Raw genomic sequence first — 17885 nt, forward strand, 5'->3', positions numbered from 1 at the left:
TGGTTAAGAGCTTGTGAGAAGTGTACAATAAGCCAGAGGTATTAGAGAAAGCAATTAAAAGTACAGTAACAGGTTTAGATCTGTCAATCCACAAAACTCGTAAACAAAGAATAAAAATGCAACTAGTACGGTAGGGATATAGCAAACTAAAAGCATGAACACATATTACAGTTTATTATACATGTTATTATTTTGTTGTTATTCTAGATATAATATTTTTCTAAAAGACTCTTAATTAATCATAAAATGAAAAATTAACATGAAAAATTCTATTATATTCCAAGACACAAAGAATGCAAGTAGTAAGTCAATAAGACAAGTATCTTGTCTCTTACAATTTGATTCTTTTATCCAAGACTTGTTTCAGTTTCAGAGAATTACCTTGCAAAGAGGACAATAAACATTTGTTGCAACAATGAAAGTCTGAAGTAGTGCCTCTAATTTATGACACAGCAATTGAAATGGAACAGTTTAATTTTTGAATGACTTATCAACAGAAGTCTAATCTTTTATGAAAATGCTGCTTCATTTAATCTGTCAAACAGATAAAGGTTTTCACCTACTCTGTGAAAAAATACATCTAAGAGGCTGAAAGTTGAAGATAAAATACTAGAGTTTAAAAAAAAAAAAAAAAGGAAAATAAGTTAATATTGGAAATAAGAACAGGTTATAACACCAATTCAAATCATTCAAGTTCCGTAAAGGATCTTATTATATATAACTTTCAAAATTACTGATTTTACAGTGCCCAATATTCAATCCAGATCTTGAAAGAAAGGATGAAATTTGATTGAAAATATTGAGAAACATTCATAACACCACAAAGCATAAGAGAAATATATATTATTTACATGTTTTGGTCTATAGTTCCAATTTCAGTCTCAATCAACTAATTAGTTAACTCCAAGCTAACGTTTTACAGAAAAGGCACCAAAGTTCATTCAGAAATATTGCCATTTATTCAGACAAGCTGTATGTCAACCCTTTTCTGAAGTGGTGAAGTTGATAGAAATTGGTTTAGAGATACTGGTAGAACATGCTGTAAGAGAAAACTATTTCAGTGCTCTGTATCACGTTAAAACATATCTTGGTCCACAATGAAATAATCTTGACACACTTGGTAGGTTTTTTTATTTCTATAAAGTATAGTACTGGCCTAGACATTACAGGTGATGTCAGAATAGTTCATTTTTGAGCAAACAGAAGTGAAAACTGCACTTCAGGACTTTAATGGGGTTGTAAAATATTTTTCATATTTATTTTAAAGAATCACAATCTCACTATATCTTGTTATTTTGGTTTGATTTTGTTTTGTAAAGCGGCTACATTTTCAAGTGAAATAAACAATCTTTTACCCCAGACCTTAGGTTTTAAATTTATTAGTTCAGGCAATACTGTGGGATGAGGGAAGGTGAAAAGATGGGGAACATAGCAGAAGAAAAGTAAATGAACAGATTTTTGAGATTTCTGTTGTCTCTATTGGAACACTATGTTTTGTGTCCACTTGTCCCTAGCGGAATTTACATATTCTAATTATCAATCTTTTTCACAATCTAATGTAAATCTGCTTTAACCTGAATTTAAGGGACATATTTCACACAACACATGAGATATGGGACAATAAAAATCATTGCAATCACTATTTTTCTAAGCATTTACAATAACAGTATTTAAAAATAAATAATCTATAGAGATAATCATAGAATCATAGAATGGTAGGGGTTGGAAGGGACCTTTAGAGATCACCTAGTCCAACTTCCCTGCAGAAGCAGGTTCACCTAGATCAGGTTTCATAGGAACATGTCCAGGAAGGTCTTGAAGACCTCCTGGGAAGGAGACTCCACAACCTTTGTTTCTTGCATATTTATCATTTGTCTTTTCAGGACAGGTTAATCTGGAAAAAATCAAGATACTATACAAGCTGTAGAAAGAAGTCATAAAGCAGTCTTACCTCCAGGTTAACAGACCATGTAAGTAAAAAAGAAAAAAAAAAAAAAAGAAAATGTGGAAGTGGTGCTTTTGTTGAGAGATTTTCTCAATACTTTCTACCTCACAATTTATGGTCTTGTATGTTCAAATGCAAAAAATATCCTCTTACAGATAGGCACCTGTCCAATAAGCAAGCCATAGTAACAGAGGATTCTGTTATCAATGGTGCAGATACACAGCAGCTTTGTGATTGCAGTGAAGTCAATATGTAATCTTGTTGCAGATACACAATTATTTTAGTTAACAACTTATCATCACAATGAGTAGTCAAGCACTTGTTAAGCACTTGTTAATCACCTAGTAATAGTTCAATCAATTAGCTAAGCACTTGCAAATAACTCAAACACCTATTGATTAAGTAAGTATTCGTTTGAATCACATAAGGATCAAACTGCAAGAGTTGCATACCACACCTGATGGGGACCTGTTACCTTAGCTGGTGAATGTATTTGTTAGGTTACCTTAGCTATTACCTTAACTACAAGACCCTGGTAAATGTATTCCATAGGTTACCTTGGCTGTTACCTTAGTTGTTACAAAAAGAAAGGGACTGATATAATTTTTGACCAATCACTATGATTTTGGAAAGTTTGTGTTTGTTGGGAACCAATCAAGGTGAACGGCTAAATTGATATCTGCATTTGTGTGTAGATAAGATTTTTGCGATTGCGGATTGTAAGAAACTATGAACTAAGGTATTGTTTATTGAGATTTATGTTAAGCTCAATGTAAAGGTTAGACAACAAAAGACAGGAAAATTGCATATGCGAACAGCTGCCAGACATCACTTGTGTGTAATTGCCTTTACATACCAATACCACCTATGCAAGCAAAAGAGATACTGCTCAAAGATAACTACAGGATGTTCTGAGGAACAAAGGAGGAAGACTCCTCACTCAACAACCACCGGAAGGCAGAAAACGACCCCCTTCACAGCAACTGAAGAATGCGCAGAGTACCTACAGTGCTTCACGGCCATGGACTAAAATGTATAAAAAAGGGACTGTTTGAACTGATTAGTACGGCAGTTGGCGGAGCGCAGACTCCCCTGTCGTCCAGCGCTGTCTTTGCTCATATTCTACTTGCTACAATTAATAAAATTATAATTGGATTATGATCCGTTGTGGTCTCAATTTATGACACGGATCCATCAACAATCTTACCCACTGGATACAATGGCAGTAGTTCTCAGGTGAAGTTAGCACTCACAGGCTCTGTAGGGCTGTGAAGATTGTCAAATCTGTGGAATGACTTCTGAGTGAGAAGCCACGGAAACTATTTGGTGCTCTTCAGTTTCACAAAGAATAAATAAAAGAGTGGATACAATAGAGGTTTCTGGAATCATAAAGATCTGGATAAAATGAATAGTAATGGTTATTCACTATTTCCCATAGCATAAAAGCTATGAAATGCCTAACGTAATATACTATTACTGAAACACAGTGTTATGATGTTGACAGAGGAATTCAATGGCGACAGAATTTATTTTACATATACATGAAAAGGGTAGAAAATAATAAACACTTTTTTCCCCCAAAAAAATTTGGATTGTTTCTCATTGTGAATTAAGAATCTTTCAAAATGTTCCACCAGCTTTTAAATATTACATTAAATAGAATATTACATACACAAAGTAGTTCTTCTGTAGCTGTGACACTTTTCTCTGTGAAAGTGTTGAGGTGGCTATGGAAGTTTTAGATAGCCACAAAGAGCATACACAAAGAGAAAAATACTTATGTAATTCAGTCAATATAGTATGAATCTTTTTAAGCACTTAATGTAGATGCTTATTCCATAATGAGAAAGTGCCAGATAAGCTGTATTTAAAGTTTTATACTTTGGGAGGTCAATATATTATTTTGTACTTTCAGAGAATGATAATCTGATACAATTTCAGCAATCTTGACATGAATTATATTTTACATGATTTAAATTACTATTAATATATTTGCTGTTACTTGCAATTTGTCAAAAGCTATTTCCACTTATAGTTTAAATAGTCTGCAAAAGAGATATGATGAAAGTAGTCATTTTGTCTTTATATGAGAGTGAGTAAATGTCAATTACCTTTTCTTTCTACAGCTGCATAATCAGTGAAAATTTTTCTGTTATAAGAATACTCCTTTTTCAACGTATCCTCTTGAATGAATTAATTTTTTTTCATTCTGCATCAGAGTGAACTCCTATAAAGTATTTTAATTAATTTTATTATGCTAAAAACAATAAAGTAAATTTATCTGAAATTCTTTAACTGAGTAAGAAATTCTGCAACAATTTTTAAAGCAGAAACACATTTGTAATTGAGTCATAAGTACATGAGAAATAGAGAAAGAACTATTAAGAGTACTAGATATATAAAGGGGAAGAAGGATACATGTAAGAAAAGGATTATGAAAGTAGAAAAGAAGAAAATATGATAAAAGTATTCACATGTACCTTATAGAAAGGAAGAAGATGTTCTTCAGTAATTCTAGACACTGATTCAAGGTGGTAAAGAACAAAATTAACCAACCTTGCTTGAATCCAGAAAACCTGTGTAATTCTTACGAAACAGGGTTTAGTACAAAAAACATAAAAGATTGCTATGTAAACGTGAACACACATTTTAAAAACATAGAAAATAACATATTGATTCATATAAAGGTGCAAGAATCTTTATGTTCTTTAGCTACATGTTCTTAGCGTTAGACTCTTGATCTGATAGTCTCAACAAAAGTGACTAGAAACCAAATTTTTTTAAATCAGTGCAACAAATCACACCAGTTCCATGGCCATATCTCAAGTTAATTGAGTTTAAGCAAATATGTCAGAGAGTATAGAATACACTGAGCATTGGCAAAAAATGTCACTGGATCTCATATTTTTTAGTACCTTTTGACGAAGGTTTGTGAATCAATCAATAATAAAATAATGTATATGTGTAAGATTAGATGTAAAATATTCAGACTTTTACCTACACGTGTGCATATCACAGATGATATATATGTTATGCTCTATCTTTATAGTGCATGACCTTATCTGAGTCACATGATGAATATGATCATGCTTGGGACAGGAGAACAGGTATCATTCTTCTTTATCCCTTTGATTATTGGGAAAGATGAGATAAGTAATCAGAAGAGACAATAAATTAATATCTGACTCCAAAGCCTGGTGTTATTGCTAGAATCTAGTTTTCTTTGGTCATGGGGCAGTTTACATGGCACTAGGGCTACTTCAAAGAGATGGGATATACATATCACAAAGACGGAAGAGAATACTGAGACAAGAATTAGCAGGTCCCATTGAGAGAGCTTTAAATTAGATTTGAAACAGGACAGGGCAAAACCACGCTTGACAGGGAGAAGCTTGGGGGCAGCATGCTGGTGTTTGAAGGATAGTCTGCTGAAAAAATCCTTCAATCTGCCTCCTCAGAGGAGGGAGGAGATGAAGAACCCTGAAGCATCAGGGAGGCAAGAGTGTTGGAAGCCATGGAAATGCCTAAAAATGGCCACATGGGATCTAGACTCCTGGTAGCCAGGTTTGTAACCCCAGCTGTAGTGCATCTACACCAATGCATGCAACATGGGCAGCAAACAGGAGGAGCTGGAAGCTGTTGTGCACCAAAGGAGGTATGACATCGTAACTATTAATGAAATGTGGTGGGATGAGTCATATGACCAGAGTGCTGCACTGGATGGCTACAGACTCTTCAGAAGGGATAGGGGAGGAAGGACCCTCTATGTTAGGGAGTATCTCAACTGTTTAAAGGTCAATAACAGTTCCGATAGGGTAAAGTGTTTATGGGTAAGAATCAAGGGGAAAGACAATAAGGCTGATGTCATGGTAGGAGTGTGTTATAGACTGTCCAACTAGGATGAGAAAGTAAATGAAATTTTCTATAGACAACTGGGAAAGATTGCTGGGCCTTGTTCTCATGGATGACTTCAATTTACTGTATGTCTTCTGAAAATACAACACAGTAGAAAGGAGACAGTCCAGGAGGTTCCTGGAGTGTGTGGAAGATAACTTCCTTACACAGCTGATGAGAGAGTCAAAGAGGGAAGAAACCTTGCTGGATATAGTATTTATAAATAACTATGGTTGATGGAGGATGGAGCCGATGGTACAGAAGACATATTGGATGAAGCTCCAGCTTCTGCTGGAGCTCAGTAGAGAAAGAGAATTTATGATCTTTGGCTCAGGCAGCTCAGAAGGACTACAAGAATGATATGATGTCTTTAAGAGCATATTAGAAGGGCCAAGGCACAATTAGAACTGAAGCTGGCCACTGTTGTAAAAGACAATAGGAAATGTTGCTATAAATGTATTAGTAACAAAAGGAGGGCTAAAGGGAACCTTCCTCCTTTAATGGACACAGGGGGAAGCTAAGTGTCCAAGGATGAGTAAAAGGCTGAAGTACTTAATGCCTTCTTCACTTCAGTCATCAATGGTGAAAACATCTGTTTTCTGCATACCCAGGCCCTTGAGCTTGAATACAGATGCAGGGGACAGAATGAAGTCCCCTTAATCCAAGGGGAAATAGTGTGTGACCTGCTGCTCCCCCTTGACACACACACACCTATGGGACCAGATGAGATCCACCTGAGGGTGCTGCAGGAGCTGGCAGAAGTGCTCTCCAAGCCACTTTCTATCATTTATCAGCAGGCTTGGCCAACTGGGGAGGTTCCAGCAGACTGGAGGTTGGCAAATGTGACCCTTATCTACAAGGCCAGAAGGAGGATCCTGGGAACTACAGTCCTGTCAGTCTAACTAGGTGCTGGGGAAGGTTATGGAGCAGATTGTTCCATTGTGAGAGCCATACTGGCTGGCTAGATGAGGGGGGAGCAGCAGATGTCATCTACCTTGACTTCAGCAAGGCTTTTGACACTGTTTCCCGTAACAATCTCATTACAAAGCTCAGTCAATGTGGCTTTGATGAGTGGACAGTAAAGTTGATTGAGAGGTGGCTGAATGACAGAACCCAGAGGGTGGTGATCAATGGCACAAAATCAAGTTGGAGGCTTGTGGCCAGTGGAGTTGCACAGGGATTGGTTCTGGGGCCAGTCTTATTCAACATCTTCATCAACTACCTGGATAAGAGGACAGGAGAGACCTGGGAGTCCTGGTTGACAATGAGCTAAACATGAGCCAGCAATGTGCCCTTGTGGCCAAGAAGGCCAATGGCATTCTGATATGCATCAAGAAGAGCGTGGGTGGTTCTGCTCCCCCTCTACTCTGCCCTTGGTGAGGCCTCATCTGGAGACCTGTGTTCAGTTCTGAGCTCCTCAGCTCAAGAGGGACAGGGAACATCTGGAAAGAGTTTAGCACAGGGCCACCAAGATGATCAGGGGACTGGAGTATCTTCCTTATGAGGAAAGGCAACAGGAACTGGGTCTGTTTAGTCTGGAGAAGAGGAGACTGAAGGGGGATCTCATTTACAGTTATCTAAATAGTGGGTATCCGGAGATTGGGACATTCCTTTTTTTCTATATTTTTTGTCTATTCCTCTTTTCCCTAGCAACAGGACAAGGGGTAATGGAATGAAGCTGGAACACAAAAAGTTCCATTTAAATATAAGAAAAAAATATTTTACTATGAGGGTGACGGAGTATTGGAACAGGCTGCCCAGGGAGGGTGTGGAGTCTCCTTCCTTGGAAGTCTTGAAGACCCATCTGGACATGTTTCTGTGTGATCTAGATGGACCTGCTTCTGCATGGCAGTTGGAGTAGATGATCTCTAAAGGTCCCTTCCAACCCCTACCATTCTATAATTCCATACAGAACAACCAAGGCTTCAAGCCCAGTTAGCATGACTTTACGAGGGGCAGGTCCTGCTTGACCAACCTGATCGCCTTCTATGACAAGGTGACACACTTAGTAGATGAGGGAAAGGCTGTGGATGTGATCTACCCGGAGTTCAGTAAGGCCTTCAACATAGTCTCCTACAGCATCATCCTGGAGAAACTAGCTGCTCATGGCTTGGGGATGTAGTTCACTCTGAGATGGGTGGAAAACTGGTTGGGTGGTCAAGAACAAAGAGTAGTGGTGAATGGAGTTAAATCCAGTCGGCAGCTGGTAACCGGTGGTGTTCCCCAGGGCTCAGTGTTGGGACTTGTTTTGTTTAACAGGTTTATCAATGAAGTAGATGAAAGGATTGAGTGCACCCTCAGTAAGATTGCTGGTGACACCAAACTAGGTGAGTGTGTAGACCTGCTTGAGGACAGGAAGGCTCTTTAGAGAGATCTGGACAAGCTGGAGCAATGGACCAAGGCCAACTGTATGAGGTTCAACAAGGCCAAGTGCCAGATCCTGCACTTGGGCCACAAGAACCCCATACAGCGCTACAGATTTGGGCATATATTGCTGGAAAGCTGCGCAAAGGACCTGCTTAACAGCTGGCTAAATATGAGCCAGCTGTGTGTCCAGGTGGCCAAAAAAGGCAAATGGCATCCTGGCTTGTATCAGAAATAGTGTGGCCAGCAGGACAAGGGAAGTGATTGTCTGCCTGTACGTGATACTTGTGAAAGCATACCTCGAATACTGTGTTTGATTTTGGGCCTCTCACTACAAGAAAGACACTGAGTTACTGGACCATGTCCAGAGATGGGAAATGAAACTGGTGAAGGAGAACAAGCGTTATAAGGAGAGGTTGAGGAAGCTGGGGTTGTTTAGCCTGGAGAAATGGAAGCTGAAGGGAGACATAATCACTCTCCACAACTACCTGAACAGAGATTATAGCTAGATGGGGATCTCCCAAGTAATTAATGATAGGACAAGAGGAAATATCTTGAAGTTGCATCAAGGGAGGCTTAGATTGGAGATTAGGAAGAACTTTTTCACTGAAAGAATTGTCAACCATTGGAACACGCTGTTCAGGGAGGTGATGGAGTCACTATCCCTGGAGATATTTAACAGATGCATAGATGTTGGACTAGATTATTTTTAAAGGTCCCTTCCAACCGCTACCATTCTTTGATTCTGAGGTGCTGAGGGACATGGTTTAGTGGTGGACTTGGCAGTGTTTGGATATTAGCTGCACGCAATGATCTTAAATGTCTTTTCTAACCAAAATGATTCTATGACTCCATAATTCAATGCTGAGAATTATTTATTTTCTCTTTCATAGTAGTTTCTTCCTTTCCAGATATGTATAATGTAAGTGAAAAGATGAAATGCACATGATCTGATTCTGGAAGGTGCTCCTTTCACAATGGGTTTATATCATCTTGTTCTTCCTTGTCTAATATAAACAAGAATATTAGCATGTATTAAATGTCAGTTTTCCCTATCTTTTCTGACTAATGTTGACCATCAAATATTATGCATAAAACCTAATTAGCGTGTTGATTTCATTCACTACCTTCAGAAAAAAATGCTTCATTTTTATGCTAGTAGAAATAGCTCTTGTTATCATGCTGTCCTGATATGAAGTCACTAAAAGTCAGATTCCTTCCTAATTTAGAGCCTGCACAATCCTATATACGTGCTTGAAGTTATAGCAGAATTCAGCTATTAAAGAACTAGTGGAGATGAGCTAGCAGATTTTTTTTTAAATTGTGTCATTATTCCATTTCCATTGAATTGTACATCAAGCAATGGCTACACAGATAAAACCACCATCTGACAATTATTTGTTGTGGTACAGGGAAAACAAACCACAGTTTTTCTTTTATATACAGAGTGAGGAAAAAGATGTGATTAAGAAGAACCATGAGTCTGCATATGTAGATTTCACCATCACACAAATTACAATATCAATAGCTAAAGTCACATTCTGTATTTCATTTTGCAAGCTCACCACTGTGAACCTTTCCAGCTATCAAAACTTATATTTCCTCAGCTATCATCAACCAACCTTACTGCCATCCATAAACTTTCTGGTAATGTATGCTGCTTTAATATCCTAGGGTTGGATATTTTCTGGAAATTTATTCAAAGCTACCAGTAAAATCATAGAATCATAGAATGGTAGGGGTTGGAAGGGACCCCCAGAGATCATCTAGTCCAATCCCCTTGCAGAAGCAAGTTCACCTAGATCAGGTTGCATAGGAACATGTCCAGGTGGATCTTGAAGATTTCCAAGGAAGGAGATTCCACAACCCCTCTGGGCAACCTGTTCCACTGCTCCCTCACCCTCACAGTGAAATAGTTTTTTCTTATGTTTAAGTAGAACTTTTAGTGTTCCAGCTTCATCCCATTACCCCTTGTCCTGTTACTATCTACTATAGACAAAAGGGATGTCCCAACTTCCTGACATCCACCCTTTAGATATTTATAAATGTTAATAAGATTCTCCCTCAATCTCGTTTTCTCCAGACTAAACAGCCCCAGTTCCTACAGCCTTTACTCATATGAAAGATGTTCCAGTCCCCTGATCATCTTGGTGGCCCTGTGCTGGACTCTCTCCAGCACTTCCCTGTCCCTCTTGAGCTGAGGAGCCCAGAACTGGACACAGTACTCCAGATGACGCCTCACCAGGGCAGAGTAGAGGGGGAAAAGAACCTCCCTCCATCTGCTGGCCACACTCCTCTTGATGCATCCCAGGATTCCATTGGCCTTCTTGGCCACGAGGGCACATTGCTGGCTCATGTTTAGCTGATTATCAATCAGGACTTCCAGGTCTCTCTCTGCAGAGCTGCTCTCCACCAGGTCGACCCCCAGCCTGTATTGGTGCATGGGGTTGTTCCTTCCCAGATGCAGGACTCTGCACTTGTCCTTGTTGAACCTCATGAGGTTTCTCTCTGCCCAACTCTCAAGCAGGTCAAGATCTTGCTGAATGGTAGCACAGCCTTCTGGGGAATCAGCCAGTCCTCCCAGTTTGGTGTCATCAGCGAACTTGCTGAGGGTACACTCTGTTCCCTCATTCAGGTCGTTGATGAAGATGTTGAACAAGACCAGCCCCAGAATCGATCCCGTTGACGTATGAGCCTTTAGCTTGGCCAACAAGTCTTTAACCTCTTCCTCTTCCACCCAGGGCGTCCTCTGCTGTCCTGGCCACCCTGTTATCCTTGCCAGACTGGGCTTCCTGAGGGTCAGCCTTGGCCGTAAAGACTGAAGCAAAGAAGGCATTCAGTATTTTGGCCTTCTGTGCACCCTCTGTCACCAGGGCACTCTCAGCGTTTAGCAGCGGGCCCACATTACCCCTCACCATCCTTCTGCTGCTGATGTACTTGAAAAATGCCTTATTACTGTCTGTAACATCCCTGTCTAAATTTAATTCTAGAAGGGCTCTAGCCTTCCTAGTTGCACCCCTGCATGCCCTGGCAATGTTCCTATACTCTTTCCAAGAAGCTAGTCCCTGTTTCTACCTCTCATAGATGGCTGCTTTCTGCCTGAGTTGTCCCAGCAGATCCTTGGGACACAGAGGATCCATGGAGGCCTCCTACCTCCTTTTCATCCTTTCTTGTCCATTATGTATAAAAATTGTAATTTACCTGAAGTTCAACTATCTTTCTGCCATTTTTCCGTTTTAATAATTCTTTTTTAATTCTGGATGTTCTTAAAAGTAGGATTATTTAATACAAGGAAATTAGAATGGCTATTCAAGAAACAAACAAAACCAGCACACTTAACTGTGTTCAGCCCAATCCTGTGACCAACTCATTGTTATGTCTAAGCTGAGTTATTTAATTTCCTGAGGCCTTCTCCCCAGGGATCTTATTTCCCAAGCCATTTCCTCAGAGATATGCCGGTATTTTGAAAAGAAATCTGCTGGGATAAGAACTGAGAAAATTAAATACAAAGCAGGAGACCACAAATTGTGAGTATGCATAAGAGAATAAAAGATGGGAGCAAAAGGGAATAAATAAAAAAACAGTTGGATGAAAGAAAACAAGAAAGCACATTGCTACAGGCTAAAAAAGAAATTTCTTTGCCAACTCAGTCTCCTGAGGCTGATTACAAATACAAGCAGTATCACTCTTGGAATGGAAAAGATAATTTATTAAAATTTAAGCAGTCCAAAATATAATTTATTTTTATATTTTGATATATAAATTTCCATAACAAGTGGAATCAACTTTCATATGTTCTTTAAGATTTGTAGTATATCATTTCTTCTGGATGTTATCTTTTGAAGATAGAAAGGAAATTCCTTACAACCAGATGTTCAATGAAACAAACATTCAATTTTTCTGACCCTTGATGACAATTAATTATCTTTCTTATTTTGCGAAATTGCTAAATTATGCATTCCAAACATCAAACCTACTGAAAGCTGAAACAGAAGAGACAAAAAATCTCACTCTCAGCCACCAAGCGCTGCTCTGGGCTCATAGTAACACACTAATCTAATCTAAAAATCTGTTGTGCATATTTTGGATCACCAATTAAAAAAGTTTCCCTACCACTTGATAACAAATGAGTAGCTGTAGACTGATTTTATCCTGTGTTCTGATAAAAGGGAACATAACAGCATTGCAGTGTCAGTGTATGCTTGAATTCTAATAAGCAGACAGCACATCATCCACAAGTGCCACTTGCTGTCCCTTGGAATGGACCATTGTTGCTAACAATGTAAAAACTGGCTTAAGATATTTAGACATTCCACCAAGGAGAAATGGAGAATATGAAGATATATACACACTGGGCCACGTCTGTTGTAGCTGGGGCTTTTCCACTTGGAGAATAGGAGACTGAGGGGTGATTTCATTAATGTCTCAATATGTAAAGGGTGGGTGTCAGGAGGATGGAGACAGGCTGTTCTCAGTGATGCCTAATGATAGGACAAGGGTCAACAGGTATAAACTAGAATGTAAGAGGTTCAAATGAAATACAAGGATTACTTCACTGTGAGGGTGATGGGGCATTGGAATGGGCTATGCAGATGGGTTGTGGAGTCTCCATCTCTGCAGACATTCAAAACTCCCCTGGACTAGTTCCTGTGTGTCCTAGTATAGGTGGCCCTGCTCTGGCAGGGAGTTTGGACTAGATGATCTTTCACGGTCCCTTCCAGCCCTTGAGATTCTGTGATTCTGTGTAAAGAACTATTTGCTCCTACAATGTCATTACTCTAAAAGTTGTTCTAAGACTGTCCTTGGTTTCCCATCATAAGAACTTTAACCCCAAACTCCCCAGGAATTTTTATAATACTGTGTGTATTGATTAATCACATTTAGACCATATTTAGAGACAATCTGAAAGGTTTGGGGATAGAGATCCTTAGGATTATTTAGAATCAGAAAGTACCAAAGAAAGTAATGGTAATCTCAGACCCTACATCTATAGCATAGCCTTGATTAACTGATTGAATCTTTATTTCAGATTGCCTGTATACTGTCTGGGAATATTAAGGTTTGTTACCTGCCATGGAGAAGAGAAAGTAAATTAATAAAACATCTGGATGCATACCCAAGCAGCTACTGATTTTATACACATATCATGTACAGAACTATAAGTTTATGTGGAAGTTCTAAAACATATTAATTAGTAAATAGTAAAAGGTGGTAGAGTGGGTTTGTGTAAGATGAAAGGATTTACAGTGATTAAATGGTATAACCTCACTGTCCCTGTTTCTACCATTCAGCAACAATTAGTTTTTCTGGAATCAATCAAGAACTCCAGTGAAATTGTTAGTTGTCTCACCAAATCCAAGTGTTAGGGAAGACTTCTGTGACAATAGATCAAATCATCAGTTCACACAGGGTTCAGTGGATGTCCTACCTGAACTTCAGTTGCTGCCGCAGCAACACAATGGCCTCCAGCAAGCCCTAGTTACCAGTTCCCTATAGTTATCCCTAGCATCCTAGAGAGTGGCACTAGACATCTTTCTTCAGGCTCCTATATCATGCCAAATTCTGCTTTTATCTATCACGAGGAAGAAATAGAACATGGAACTCAAATATCTGATTGAGGTGAAATGGGAATGTAACAGAGAGAACTCTGGACTGTGTTGAACAGAAAGCTGCTATAAAAAGTTTCCTAGATTAGTGATAGGTCTTCACGTCAGAGGATCTAAATTCTCCTTAAAAGCTACTTTTATATCTCTCACAGACAAATAGTGGAAACAAGCATTTATTTGCATCCCGAGAAGGTAAAATAATAAATAGCACAAAAAAATCTAGAGTTGTATGGAAAATGTTGAGTGAGTAATTCTCTCCCCATCATGAGGTGAGGTGAGCATGTGTGTGCCTTACCTCCACATGCATTCCCAGGTGTCTCTCTCCCTCCATACATAAAGAGGACAAGCTAACACCTTTGCTGATCATCATTTCAGATAAAGCAGTCTAGTATGGACCTAGCATTTACAGACCAATAAATCTCTCAAAGGAAAACATCACACAGTAGCAACGGATTGCTGCCAGCCCCTGGAAAAGAGAAGTTCTGTATATTGTTGGGCAAATGCATAATAATTGACAGAATAACTTGGATTTTCTTGATGGAAAATCTATTTGTTGCTGATGTTTTATATAAAGGAAGACAAAAAAAAGTAACTGTATATTTCCTTGGTATATTTTTTTACTTCTTCTTTTGACTATGACAGAAAGCAGTCAATTTTGAAAGCATTTTTGAAATATTTATACATTCTCCAGAACTAGAAACTTGAATAAAAAATAAAGAAACACTAGAAACTTGAATAAAAATTAAAGAAACATTCTTGACTATCACTTTCTTCTTTAAAATTTTATCATAGATGTCTAAAATTCAATTTGGGGTTTAAATTCATTTTAATGTTGTGTATTAATTTGTGGATGATTTAGCCTATTGAGAAAGTAGCTTTGGTACAGTACAGAATTGCTTCACTAATTGTGTCTCTCACATTTCTACTGAATTTTAGCAAAATGCAAAGGGAAGGACTAAAGATAAATTACTGCTGGAACTCCTTAAAGCCTTAGCAGTAGAAAAACAATGACGGAATACTGTCAAAAGCTTTTTTTAGCTGCCAGATAATACACTGAGTGTTGTTGTTGTTGTAATTACAACAGAAGTTAACTACTTACTAGAGAAGCAAACAATTCTTTAAAGTTTCCCGGGTCCATAGGTACTATACATCTAATTTCCCTGGTTCAATGCATGCCGGAAACACCCCACTATGTGAGAAACAGGGACATATATGAACATGGCCTACCTCAAGAGAAAAAAGAGACTTCGAGTGCATTCAAGATTCAGGGAATAGAAGCAAGCAGCACTTTGAAAGCTTGCATAATATAGTTCACAATGCAATTACTGTCTTAATTTCCTATGAAATATATACCAGTGTCTAAAAACTGGTACATTTGAAAGAAAGATGGATAAGGTCTAAGCTTTTGAAATGCTTAAACAAACAACATACATTTTAATAGTCTTTCCTGGTCCTAGAAGAAATCATAATTCCTAACAAACAAGGATTTATTTGAGTAAGTCCTGACAATTTTTTTTTGGTCTATATTTTCTCTCTATGATGTGAATTCAACTACAAAAAAATATACTCTTCAGTACGTGTGGTTTCAGAATATATGTAAGATGTATTGTAAAGATCAATGTAAGATTTGTAAAGATCAATGTGATTTGTAACATACTAAACTGGAATTTAATAGAGTAATATCCTCTGTAATAGTACTAAATCAACAAGGTAAAAGGCAAGGATTTAGTGAATCGTTTATTTCTACTCAGAAATCGGATATGAAAACTTTTATAGTGACATTTCCTCAAATATTTTATTGCTGTTTACATAAAGACATGTGATCAGAATAGACAAAATTTTGATCTCAGTCTCATCAATGATTCTTTGCAAACATCTGATTACTTCACTAGAATCAGGATTCATGTATTTTATTGATTTCTTTTGAGTCAAGTCAGTATGCAGGACAAGAGCTGTGTGCTGTTATTTATGGAAAATATAGTTTCATATTATTTTATCTCTTCTTAATTTAAGGAATTTTAAATAAGAAATTCAGGCATTATCTTCAAAGAAAAAATGGACAATATTATTTTATATTAAAACCTGAAACGAAATATATATTCTTTAAAAAAAAAAAAAGGATCTTTTTTAATTGCTGTTTTCTTAAAGACTTACACAGTCTTATTAAATCTGGAATCAGTGAAGAAGAATGAACCAGCTCTTAGGAGTCTGAACAGCAACCAAACTGGCTCTTAAGAGCTTTATTGTTTTCTTTTTGTTCTTAGAGATTTATTTTATTTTATCCCAAGGCAATTTAGGAAAGAACAAGAGGAAAACATTAGTTTATGAGAATGAAAACAAGAATCAAAATTCAAACAACTGTAAACACTTTTTTTTTTTTTTGCTAGGATATATCTTCATGCAGAGCACTGGACACCTGTCAGAGTAAGGAGATACTGATGAGATTCAGAGGCAGATTTCTAAAGAAGTATTTCTGTGAATGAATGGAGTTTGATTTTCAACATTTCTGTTGTGTTAGAATTCTTCCTTAATGAGGGCTTTAATAAAGTCTCTCTCCCATATCTGACTGTCTGTTTTCATAAAAGTCATAAAAAATTTTATAGTGTCTGAGACACCTTAACCTCATTGTCAAGTTAGTAAATGAATTAAAGAGTTACTGACATGCAGAATTCGACCATGAATATCAAATTACTTGAGTTAAAAATAAAATCTCTGCACCTTTGCATTAGCAGTGAGACAAGAACAAATATATTATCAAGGGGATCCCAGAGGTAAGTATGTTCAGAAAAGCATAATCACAAAAATAAGTTTGTCTGTCTCTCCATATTTGTTATGAGATATGCAGGCTAGCTCCTGAGCACATAGTACCAATACTAGCAGCAGTTTCATTAAAATATTCATATTAGTTAAAGGAATGTTGGTACTTTGGAAGAACTGGAGTTTGCATGATTGCATGATTGTGTCACTAAACTTAGAAAATATTGGCTCACTTGTGTTGGCTGATGTATGTGGCTTCCACCATATGTGTGATTTGCAGACTAGCAGAGTGGCTGCTTGGAAGCTGTTTTGTTTAGCTGAAGATTTTTCATTATATTTATGAATTCACTATAAACACAGTACACATAGTAATAGTGTTATTTAATTAATTAGTGTTAGTTAATTTGTTACTAATATGCTAACAAATACAGTGATGTTAATCATGAATATCAATGGCAGACGAAGTAACAACTCAGGCAGAAGCACTGCAATGCAAAGGAAGTCATTCTGCTTGACATATTCTTCCTTATATCAATCTATACACAGTCATGTTTACTATAAAAGTTTACAAAACATTTACCAAATAAGCTTGAGCAAACAGAGCTGTATTTTGCTGCTCTAATTTATGCTATTTCCATGTAAATCATGGTCAAAGGTCTCAGTTCCCAATGTCATGTCTGTCATGGACTAGGGGCTGTCAGCCTACATCGTACAAAAAGAGGGCCAGAAAATAATAGTAGATACCACCTTGCTCTGGAAACCTTCTTAACTAACACAAGTAATCAATAGTAATTGAACTTAAGGCATTTTAGAAATCAATATAAATTTAGAGAAGTTAGGAAAAATAAGATTAGTAATGGAGCAAAAAACTGAAAAGTGTTCTTTGTTTGCAGCAGCAAAGTGCATTGTCTGCAAAACCTGTTCACAGTACAAGAATGAAAGAGAGATTATTGTAAGAGACAGATTACTGTACTGTCATGTTCATCAGGATGATGTTACCTTAATATAGCAATATATTCTTTCTCCAGCAGAGTGGTTGATGTTGGCAGTACTACGGTAAGGTTGGCAAGTTAATTTAGTTAATTTTGCTTGTGTTCCTTTTGGGAATATGCATACTGTAGCTTGCCGAATTTGCTTTGCATTGTTATGGCCCAAAGATATAAAGCAGAAAAATGAATTCAAGCAACAACCAGATACAGCATTAATGGATTCACTCTGGAGGGGTACTAGACAAGAGATGATGCTATACTGGAAACTGATACAGACAAGCTGATTAAATAAGAATATCGAGCTATTTATATAACATTGATCCATTGACT

Source organism: Colius striatus, chromosome 6, assembly GCF_028858725.1.
Source record: "Colius striatus isolate bColStr4 chromosome 6, bColStr4.1.hap1, whole genome shotgun sequence".
NCBI classification, from domain to species: Eukaryota; Metazoa; Chordata; class Aves; order Coliiformes; family Coliidae; genus Colius; species Colius striatus.